Consider the following 12,003-nt stretch of genomic DNA (forward strand, 5'->3'; position numbering starts at 1 on the left):
AAGACCTGGCAAACTTTTGACATTATCTGCCACACCGTTTGTTTTTTTTTTCCTTAGCTCTATGTTATAAAGACTTGACAAACATTTGACAATATATGAACGCTTTTGGACTCTTAGCTCAATATAATAAAGGCATGGCAATCTTTTGACAATATCTGATCGCTTATTTCACTCTCAGCTCAATATTATAAATACCTGGCAAGATTTTGTCACTACCTGAATGCATTTTCAACCCTAAGCTTAAAGATGTAGAATATTTTAGATTTATTTTGAAAGGAGTGTTTTTTTTTTTTTTGTCCTTGTATTTGTTAGTTTTTGAATCATTGGAAAACGAGGAAGTCATTATTATAATGAGGAATGAAATATTCATAATCAAAGGACACACACTAGACCACGAAAAATATAAACACAATAATGACACATAGTAACCAAATGAACAATCACAAAACCTGAAAAATAAATGAGAAACCCATAAAATCATTGGAGCAAAAAACCAGTTGCAACAATAACTTAAACTGATAAATACATGAATCATAAATTAATTGCGGTTATCTAATCATAAACAAAGTAATAAGTTGAGGTACACAATTAAGATAATTTAATGTAACTTGTCTAAACATATAACCTTGAACTTCTAGAAAAACTGCTTAGTTATTAAAGTGTTTTAATCCGTATAGAAAGCACTAATGCCCGGGAAGCACCCGTACAAATAGCAGAACTATGTGTTCATAACCAAATTAAAGATAGACTATTACTGTGAAAACTGTATTTTTACTCTCTATTTATATACTTTATACATATAGTCTGAATTATTTATATGACATGGACTGAAATTTGATTTTATATTGGCGTGAATGAAACTGCAAGACTTGTTCTACTTATTCGAGACTTTACTATTCGCATCAATTATCTTACCGATTTTATTTTCATTAAAATCAATTAAAAAAATAGAAAAGAAACTCTTTTCTTAGGAACTCGGACAGGGTATAAACAGCCTTGTAATAATCTTTCTATGTTATTTCGGATAAAGGTGAACTATAATTCATTAATTTATCGTTGATAACAGAACACTAGTTTTAACGTTTCTGGATATGAAATATCAAAATCTATATTATGTAATATATCTGTTTCACGTAGAACATATTTTTGTTCAACTCCAGTTGTATTTTATCTTAGTAATCTTCATTTAGTTATCTAAAACCCTGACACATTCGTTTCCCGGATTATTTTCAGCATTCCCCCTAATTTTAAATTGTTTCAAAACTCCCCACATAAATGAAGCTGACTCTTCTATATAAGAATCATTTGTGGTATTTTCTTCAAACAGTGAACTTAACCTATACATATTTGAGATTAGATGTTTTAAATCCATACTTCATGATCATAGTGATGACATTGACTTACCAATTGTAAGAGAGAGTAATCAAGGGAACCAAGGTTATAGCGGTAATCAAAAGAATGTAATCCAGGGACAAAGACCAGACATGGAAAACAGACATGCACAACAAAGAACATGAAGTAACTAAAATCATACATACAAAGTAACAAAAGCAAATGAGCAACTCGGACTCCACTAAAAACTGGGAGCATGGACCAGGTGCGTGCACCGGCAGGGTAAGCGTCCTCTGCTTTTCTAAAAACACCCGCCGAGTTGCTCACAAAAAGTCCGGTGTATACAAACGAGGAAATGTTGAATAAATCAGCTTTCATGGTGCAGATGGATACACCATAACTATCCACGATTTCATGAAGACGACCATAAAATTTCAGTAGTGAAGACTTCAATATTGTAGCAACATAACCCTGTTCTGGAAGCCTATTTGTTAGAGTTCTAGCGCGATACTAGAAGTCTGTGTAATTTCGGCAAGCTCTGGCATAACGTATGAGTTGTAATATGAACACTCCATACGCAGGTGCTGAAGGGATGTTGCCACAGATGAAAGGAAAGTTGACAATTCTGAATGAAAAGTCGTCACGTTTGTCGTAAAGTTTGGTCAATAGTTTTCCTTTACCATCGATTTCTAAGTGTAGGTCAAAATATGAGGCTGACTCTACAGTGTCGGTAGTATCCTTTATCTCAAGTTCTTTGGGGTAGATGCAACGTATCAAATCCCCGAAATTAGGTTTTTTAAAGAAAATACGTCATTTATATAGCGGAAACTCAGATTAAAGGATCTAGGCAAACGATATTCTTTCTTTCGGTTCAAATCAGCTATAAAGTTAGCCTAATAAGAGTGAAGGAATAGGTCAGCAAGTAAAGGAGCCGACTGTTTGTTGAAAAACACGTCTACCACACAGGACAAATATGTTGTCGATTAAAAAAACATTTTGTAAACATCTTCCTCTCTATATTTTGAAGATGATTTGGAATTATTTCTTACTAAGTATGAGGAATCTCTACCAAGAACTATATATTTGTATCTAGATGTACCATCTTTTTTGGAAAAGCAACGATGTATAATATTTTTAAGTCGGGATTTGTACTGAGTATGGGGAATAGAAGTATACAGTGTTTAAAAATCATATGTTTTAATGCTATTATATTCAGATAATAGTCTTGAACTGATTGTCTCCAAAAGATCTTTCGAATTTTTTAGGATCCACATTGAATTAATAATAATTAATCGTTTTCGATTATGGTTAAATCTCCCGTAACGACGTGACCAGAAGGACCATATTTGAATGGAGAGTTTTTGCAAGAACAGTCATGTGGTTTAGCCTTCAAGTCCACAATCTCGAGTTTCTGCAATAGCCTTTTATAATTGAAAATTTTGGATGCAATGGGTGAAGTATAGGAATATGAAATAATTGGTATGGATTTGTCTTTGAAATATGGGGGAATTTTGTTGGTGACGTTTTTTGTGATGTAGGATGTTAGCCAAATTAATTGCATCCATACCCTTGTTGACAAACGGTAGTGGAAGAAATGATCGTTTTTCGTCATCTTGACTTTTCACACAAACTGGTTGAAAGAGTCTGTGGAAACCAATATCCAAAATGATGGCAACAAGTCTGTATAACGATGAGATGGGGTTAGAAACAGGAGTGTCAAGACTTGTTTTGTAAAGGGAGTGTAGTACAGTGAGAGGTATAGAATAAAGGAAGGAGACCATATATCAAGACATCATGTAACTTAGGTGACGTATATTGGCGATGGTCATGACTCCTTTCCCGTCTTGGATTTTTGTCAAATAAATTTATCACATTTATGCTATTGTTATATCGGCTTGAAAGGTTTCCTATACTTTTGATGTTGTCATTGCATCCGTAAGGTATTGAAGTACCTAGTCTTCGTATCCAGTACTCCTCTCTTTCCCCACGACAGTTTTTACTTAGAAAGATACTGTTCGTAGGATTGTAATTTTTTTCTAAAATAAGAACTTTCATGGAGAGGATTGAATGATCTCGTTGATTAAAGTGTTGATAAACTGTCGGGAATTCGGTGGTGTTAATTCCCGAACGATGACCGCACATTCTTTTGTTTAATCGTTCTTGCGTTTCTTCGACATATACTGAACCACATCAGTTGTATTCTAATTCATATATTAAGTTTGTTGATTTGCAACCTAAGTCATCGTGACTTCTTGTGTGGAAGGTTGTGTTGTTTGTAAGGGAACTGGAGAAGTAAGAGTTGGTTATAAGAATTTTGCATGTTTTGCAATTTTTAATTTGATATGGTACAATGCGGTTCGTCATCGTTGTAATCAAATATATCATATAAAGTGAAACATGGAATGATAATTTTGAAATAGTGAGAATATTTGTACTGGAATATATGGTCTGCAGATTGAACGTGTGATTGGGTACTTTATGTTGAATTGGTCGGGACACTTTCCATACCGGACTGTAAAGACTGTAAATTGTTAAACTAGCGTTTTTTAAGCGCTCTTAATTTTTTGAAATTGTTCATTGATTTCCGATAGATTCTTGGTTCCTTTTATTACTCTTCAACACACTTTGTATTTTTAAATAATCAGTTCTAACTGCTTTCCGCCAGTTGGGAATAAGCATGTGCATGTATGTTAGAAAAGTGTTAAGGCATATTATTGATACAGTGTGAGCTGTTGGCTATTCCATTTCATTGACTGGTACATAAGGTTGTTATACTGCTCCTATTTAATAGTGTTATGTTTTCAATCCGGAGGAATTCTAATCCTATTTCCCAGATTTGTCTGATTAATTTGGTTTTTCCCTAATATTCATGATTCTTCAGGTTTTCCTTTATTTAATTGAAAAACAAATTAAGTTTAACAAGAATAGGCTTAACACTAATGGTTTACAGTTGACATTCACAACAAAAAATATATATAAACAATAACAGATCTACACGAAAGAAATTTATTTCTAGAGGGCGACGCTTATCCTACCTGTGCAACTAGTCCATGCTCCTAGTTTTTAGTGGAATCCGAGTTGCTCATTTGCCTTTCTTACTTTGTAATTAATGTGTTGGTTCTTTTGTGTTCTTTGTTGTGTTTGTCTGTTTCCCATGTCTGGTCTTTGTCCCTAAATTGCATTCTTTTGATTTCTGCTGAAATTTTGGTTCTCTTTATTACTCTTCATTCGTTTTATTATGTTCTACTTTAAGGCTTTTATTGAATTAATAGTGCCATTAAAGTGATAAGCAACAAATGTTCTGAAGTGTCATACAATACAAATATGGTTTACATATGAGGTTGCTCTTTCCATACTTAAATGATCTGTCGAATGAAATGCATATAACATATAACGATTAAAACACCACCAAATAAAGAGTGTGTAATCCATTTATTTTTGGCTTTGTGCCATGTTTGTTTCAGCAGAAAGCATGCTGAACAACAATCAGTAGTAATCAATCATTATGTCTAATATATGCTTCATTTTTATTTTTTTTTTTTTTCACGACTTTAAGGCCAATAAATTTTATTTCTAAGATATTTCATTGATGTTGTTTTAATGCACAATTAATTGTTATCTTTTAATATATCCTAGGTTTTTCTTTCACTAAATCAGCAGATCGGTTCTTTCCTGTAACCAGTTTTATACCAGTTAATGAGAAAATGCAAAAATGGTATACACGTGCTACGGATACTGTGACTGCTCGGATAGTGTTTTGCTGCTACTTTTATTTGGTTTCTCTACCGGTGCACCAGGTCCATGCTCCCAGTTTTTAGTGAAGTAGAGTTGCTCATTTACTTTTTTTACTTTGTATATATTATTTTAGTTACTTTATGTTCTTTGTTGTGTTTGTCTATTCCTAGATTACATTTTTTATTTCCGCTAGAAACTTGGCTCTCTCTCTCTCTCTCTCTCTCTCTCTCTCTCTCTCTCTCTCTCTCTCTCTCTCTCTCTCTCTCTAATAACACCTTTTGGTTCTTATTTATTTAAACCATGCACTTTATTGAATAGAATCTGTGTTTTGATGCAAATCAAAATCAAAATATTTAGATCTAAAATAAAAGCATTGCAAAGGGTTTTATATCAACCAGCTGGACCTTATACTAATTAAGCAATTTTGAACTCTTTTCAAATACTTTGTTCTGTTTCATTGACGAGTTAATAATCTAATTACATTGATTTATATTGCACAAAGTAATATTGTATGTAATTATATCAGTATAATTGTATTAATATTGCACAAAGTAAAATTGTATGTGATTATATCAGTATAATTGTATTTGATTATGGCAATTTATGCAAAAAAACACCAATCCTAGCTCACGACAAACACCTATGGTTTCACCATAATGTATTCAATAGTTTACATGTTATGTCGCCAAAATAATATAAATTGATTGCAGGGGACGTTATATTTGATACGATTTTTGTTTCCTTTTATAATAGATAGCTTTAAGTCGATTAGTTAGTGGAATAAGAATTCAACCATACACAGATTTTCTTTTTGCAATTAAAAGCGATTTTGGTTGGTTGATAATTTTTTTTCTGAATTCATAACTTCTTCAATGTCTGCTAAATCCCACAAAAACGTTGTCAAGTTATAGCAGCGATAGTAGTTCTTTTTTAATAACAGCCCACTCTAAAACTGGCAAATTATTCAAATAAAATGTGGTATGACATGCAAGTTTTCTTGGTTTTTCTAAGAGGACTGTCTCCAGTTTCGAACGTCAGGTGCTGTTTGGAACTTAGGCACTTGGTGTTCGACAACCGGTTGACTTTATTTAAAAGTTTCATGTTCCAATTTAAAAACAAAAGCCCTAGTTTTTTCTTTGTCGACTGAATATATCAATCATGTTTGCTAGAGGTAGAGGTATTATTGTGAGATACCTAACAATACTTAATCAAATATACTCTCTTTGAATTATTTTTTGTAGAATTTAACATATGCATTTTATAGCCACAAGTACTCCATACAACTGCATGAATAATTTAGTTTTTTTCAAGATTAACATTTGTAAGGTTTCTTTTTTAAATTTGTCTGGCGAGATATATATTAGATATTTGCAAGGCCTAACAATTATAGAAAAATAGTGTACAAAATATCATTTTCTTGCCTCTGTATGTATTATTTCGTTTTCACTTTCAGTTTACTTTAAGTTGCTGGAGTAGAAAGGGGCGACTATTTCGCTGCGCCTGTGTTTTATGTTGTTATGTTGTTTTTGGGACGGCTGCATCATGCCCTGTGATATGAGGGGTTCATCAAAGACCCATGAGTGGCCATTAACGGACTTTTACATCCCGGTGAGATTGTTGTCTCTTTGACACAAACACCATTTCTATTTGTGTTTGTCTGTTCCAATTGTCTGGTTTTGTTCCTGCATTACATTCTTTTGATTTCCGCCAGAATCTGGGTTCCCTTTAATTTCTCTATCATATATATAAAAGAAAGTTAATTTAAATCCCCATTTTGGTTTTGTACCATGTACACTTAAGTCTGAAGCCGAATTATCAAGTCATCAGTGGCATATAGTATTTTCGTTTTCATTCTATTCATCAAGTTTTATCTTAGCTATTTACTATAATGCATCATTTTGCTGATTTAAAAAAAAAATACTGCATTGATATTATTTTAATTGCTGTCTATTAATAGATCCAGGGTTTTCCTCGTATCGCCGTCATTTACTAAATTAGCAGATCAATATTCACTTTTTGGAACGTAGCAAAGATTACATGCCTACATATTTAACTATCTTTATTTAATTTTAATAAGTGATTAAATTTAAATGTCTTCTTAGGTATTAAAATTGATTGTTGTAGACCGATTGTGAAATAGGAGTACAAAATGACTAGGTCATTTATTTTCTGTCAGGATTTTAAATGGGGTATTCTCAATACGTATTTAAAGCATACTTTAGTCTGATAGGGGTACAAAGTACTTATTGTGTTAATTTAGCAACGCCTAAGCGCTTTTTCATCTCCTATACAGGTCTTTACATGAACAAAGATGTGTGTATAATGTCAATGATTGTACATTTTTATGGAATAGATTGTTCATTTTGCTCCATTTCTATAGTGTGTTTGGTTTCTATATATTGTTTGTTGTTTCTCTTTCTGTTCTTCACTCTTCGTCTATATATCAATTTAATTACGATGTTCATATAGGTTATATACTTGTTTGAGTACCAGTTATTTGTTTACTTTCGATGTTCATAGCCCCGTGCAGGTCTGGGTGTCAAAAGAATAGGCCTGCAGCAGCGCTAAGCTTGTCGTAAAAGGCGACTAAATAGTGCTCAGAAACCTAGCCGGGAGCTAGGCGCTCTGCCCACAGAGCAACTGGGATGTGTGCCCCAGGTGGTGGAATGGGGTACCCCTGGCATGTTACATGCTGGGGTTGTCAGGCTATAATACGGAAAACCTGACCGCAAACCATAGTGGTGCACCGTGTTGGGAAAGATGCCACGTTCCTCGCACGTAAAAGAACCCTGCTGTGGTATTCGATAGGAGTAGGAACCTTTGCGCTCCGCCACAGGAGGCTAAATTGCCCGACTTTACCCATCCCCCCTTTTTCTAGTGGCAATCAAAATTTGTCGACCCTACTGTCCTTATGTTCCATCCGGTTTTTCATTTCATCATCATTTCATGTTCATTTTATCATCTGTTTCATGTTCATCGTCTGAATATAGCTGAAATATTGCTGGTCGGGCGTTAAACCCCAACAATCAATCAATCAATCAATCGATGTTCATATAGGCTATACTCTTATTTGAGTGACATTTATTAGATTAACCAAGTATGTGATAACTATACATAAAACATTGTTCACTACTATAATCTTCAATTCATATCTAACTTTAAGTAAAAACTTAGTTATTTACTGTCGATGTTCATATACGTTATGACATTTCTAAAACATTTTTCACAATTAACTAACCTTAAGAATGTATCATTTAAACAAAATAGATATAGCCAAGTATAAATTTTGTAATGTTTGTCTGATAATATGTACATCTTGATAGTTAAACTGATTATCAAATATATTTCGATAGTTTTCATATCAAATACATCCTCCTCCTACAGTAGCATCCAAAACTAATTGAATAAAATTTGCCTTGTTGAATGAAATAACATCTCATGGTGTTAAATAAGTGCCATCAAACTCTCTACGATGCTTAGATCTATGCATGTTCTGATTATCCTTGTATTAGTTTTGATGAATCCATTTCTTTGTTCATACAGCCAGATATAACCGGTTCCATCGTCAAGCAATTAAACAGAGTATGATATAAAGGTAGAAAGTCGTTAAACATGTCAAGGGAAAATGTCTTAAGTTTATGTAATACTTTAAATAAAGATTTTTTTTAAATCGATATCAATTTATTCAATAACATTTTAAATATCTCATTTCGGAACTTCTAGTAAAATTTCATCTTTTAAAACCTGTATAGGTTATAACTTTAATGAACTGAGATACTAAAGTTTTTCTATAATATAAAAGTCTCGTGTTGTATATAAAGTGGCAGACTTTATCTCTTGTACACAAGCAATATAAGCACGCCATGTTTTACATGGCTTTGTTTCTTGTTAGTTGTGTTTGTTTGTTTCGTAATTATTATTATTATTATTATTATTATTATTATTATTATTATTATTATTATTAATGTTGTTGTTACCCCTTACATAACCACAATTTCAAAAAATCTGTCTTCACATACATGAAGTACTAAGAACCCAGTGAAGTGTAAGCTGAAAAGTCCTTAAAATATGAAATTTACAGATCCCGATCAAAATATTTCCAATGTAAGCTATTTCTTGTATTCTGCATTGTTATTTTTTGGTATTTTCCATTTTTATTTTGTCTTTTATTTATTTATCCCAGGTTTTCCCAAATCTTTACGGCATAATTATATGTGATCTTGTTTGTGATAAGCCAATGTTGTTTTTTTTTTAAGTAGACAAGTTAAAACCGACAAATGATATAAAAATCATAGTTGAATGAATTAAATGTTTCCGTGGTGATAATTGTGTAAACCGAAAGATGCAGTGAGAATATAAAATATCCTGATCGTTTTCAGGGTATTTGAAGGGAAATCCCCATTTCTTTAGTATGATTTTATCTAAGTAGCTTGCATCTATAACAATTGTTTAACATTGTCGTCAATAAAGGCCTTTCGTTTTACATACTTTTTTTCTTTATGGTTGGGTTATATTGTATTTTCTTGCAATTAACAAAAAATGGTCAATACACATCCTCCGTACTCAGAAATGATGTGAAGTCTTAAAATTGAATTAGAAATAGTGTTTTGGATCAATATAACCATGTCAATTTATTTCAATCTGATAAAGACCAGGATGTTCACGAACTCTGTTTTTTGTCATTCTCACGTGGACAAAAATGTAAATACATTTGTACAAGCTTAATGTAGCTGTATAAAATATTTCATTTAAAATGTCTGTTTTTGTGAAGATGAACGAATTTAAAGAGCTGTCTTATAACTTTGTCGACAGCTATCAACTAAAATGGCTATATATAGAAAATAAATTGAATGTATGGCTCAGTAATTTTCTATAAGATCTATTGATCCCAGCGTTACTTTGAATATATTGACACTGATTCTACACAAAAGATAAAAGTACGAACGACAGGGTGAATACAGAGTAAATATTTACAATGACAAATATATATCACACCAAGAAGAATTAAGTTTGATCATTGTATGTTTTTGAATAAAACTGAACAGATATGAATTTAACGTCTATATATAGACTGAGACTAAGAATGGGTTAATCGTCCTTGTACTAATGAAATGTGTGTTAAGGGGATCGATGATAAAATATAGATTAAGGAATTAAACTTGTCTGTTCTTTTAGCTTTTTCTTCACTTTGTAATTTGTAAATTATGTCAATGCTTTTAAATTACTTGTATAGAAACTTGGATGTACTTAAATATTAAGCCCTATATTGGTGTGCTGAAAGAAACTTGGATGTACTTAAATATTAAGCCCTATATTGGTGTGCTGAAAGAAACTTGGATGTACTTAAATATTAAGCCCTGTAGTGTTTGTGCTGAAAGAAACTTGAATGAACTTAAATATCAAGCCCTATAGTGGTGTGCTGAAAATTATTTACATATTTTCTTCATTTGCCCTTTAAACTTTTCTCATTACTTAAATAACCGTCCATGACTGTATCTTTTTTGTCCACTTTCTAGCATTGTTGTGTTTCCTTTCGGCGGGGGGGTATTTTATTTTATTATTATCATTTTTTTTATTTTTTTTTTTTTTTTTGGTGCGGTGGGTGTTTTTGAGGGAATACGTTTTGAAACACTTAACTTAAAAACAAATGTTTGTCATTTTTCCTCCACACTACAATCAACATTTTAGTTTCCTAAACAGGAAGTGTACACTTGTCGTTGTAGTTTTTTATACGGTTTTGATTTCTCTTTTATAATTAATATGTGGTAGTTGTTTTAATTCTTCTTATTTTAATTTGATTTCACAGACAAGTTATCAAAGTGTAAAAAGTTTTCTTTTCAGACAATGATTCAATATTCCTGTCCCTGAGGTTGATTTTATTGACAAGGAATTATACCTTATATCCAAATAACCTTTAAATATTACAAAAAATTGTACATTTTACTATTCAAACTTGCTTGATTGGCTTCTCAATCAATAATTATTGTACATAAGTAAAAATACATGCGTCAATTTCTACTCAGAATCAAAAGTGAAATCTCTTTAAAATACAAATTGATATATGTAAATGCAAACACTATTTATCAAGCATTTGTTATTTATGACAATTATTTAGGTTTATATGACTTACACGTGGGTAGATATCGTTTTTATTGACACAGGTCCCTAGATAACTCATTGACACAGAATCCTTGATCAAAGTACAACAGACAACACACGCAATTTATCAGTATCATAAATAGTAACTTAAAAGGATATATCACTTAACAAAGTAGTACTTCAAGTATTGGACTAAATAAGAATTAGGAAGTATACTTATCAATATGTATAAAGACGTCGTGAAACCTCACTCAAATAGAACCGAGCATCAAATAAGCACCCTCTCCTTTACTGGAAACGCCCAGTGATATAAATAATGACGAATCGAGCACCATGGACGTCAAATAAGCACCCTCTCCTTTACTGGAAACACACAATGATATAAATAATGACGAATCGAGCATCAGGGACGTCAAATAAGCGCTCTCTCCTTTACTGGAAACACACAATGATATAAATAATGACGAACCGAGCACCAGGGAAGTCAAATAAGCACCCTCTCCTTTACTGGAAACCCCCAGTGATATAAATAATGACGAATCGAGCACCAGGGACGTCAAATAAGCACCCTCTCCTTTACTGGAAACACACAATGATATAAATAATGACGAATCGAGCATCAGGGACGTCAAATAAGCACCCTCTCCTTTACTGAAAACACCCAGTGATATAAATAATGACGAATCAAGCACCAGGGACGTCAAATAAGCACCCTCTCCTTTACTGGAAACACCCAATGATATAAATAATGACGAATCGAGCACCAGGGACGTCCCATAAACACTTTCTCCTTTACTGGAAACACACAATGATATAAATAATGACGAATCGAGCATT

Source organism: Perna viridis, chromosome 14 (assembly GCF_037379345.1).
Source record: "Perna viridis isolate PV_CMFRI_1.1 ecotype Kerala chromosome 14, ASM3737934v1, whole genome shotgun sequence".
Taxonomy (NCBI): domain Eukaryota; kingdom Metazoa; phylum Mollusca; class Bivalvia; order Mytilida; family Mytilidae; genus Perna; species Perna viridis.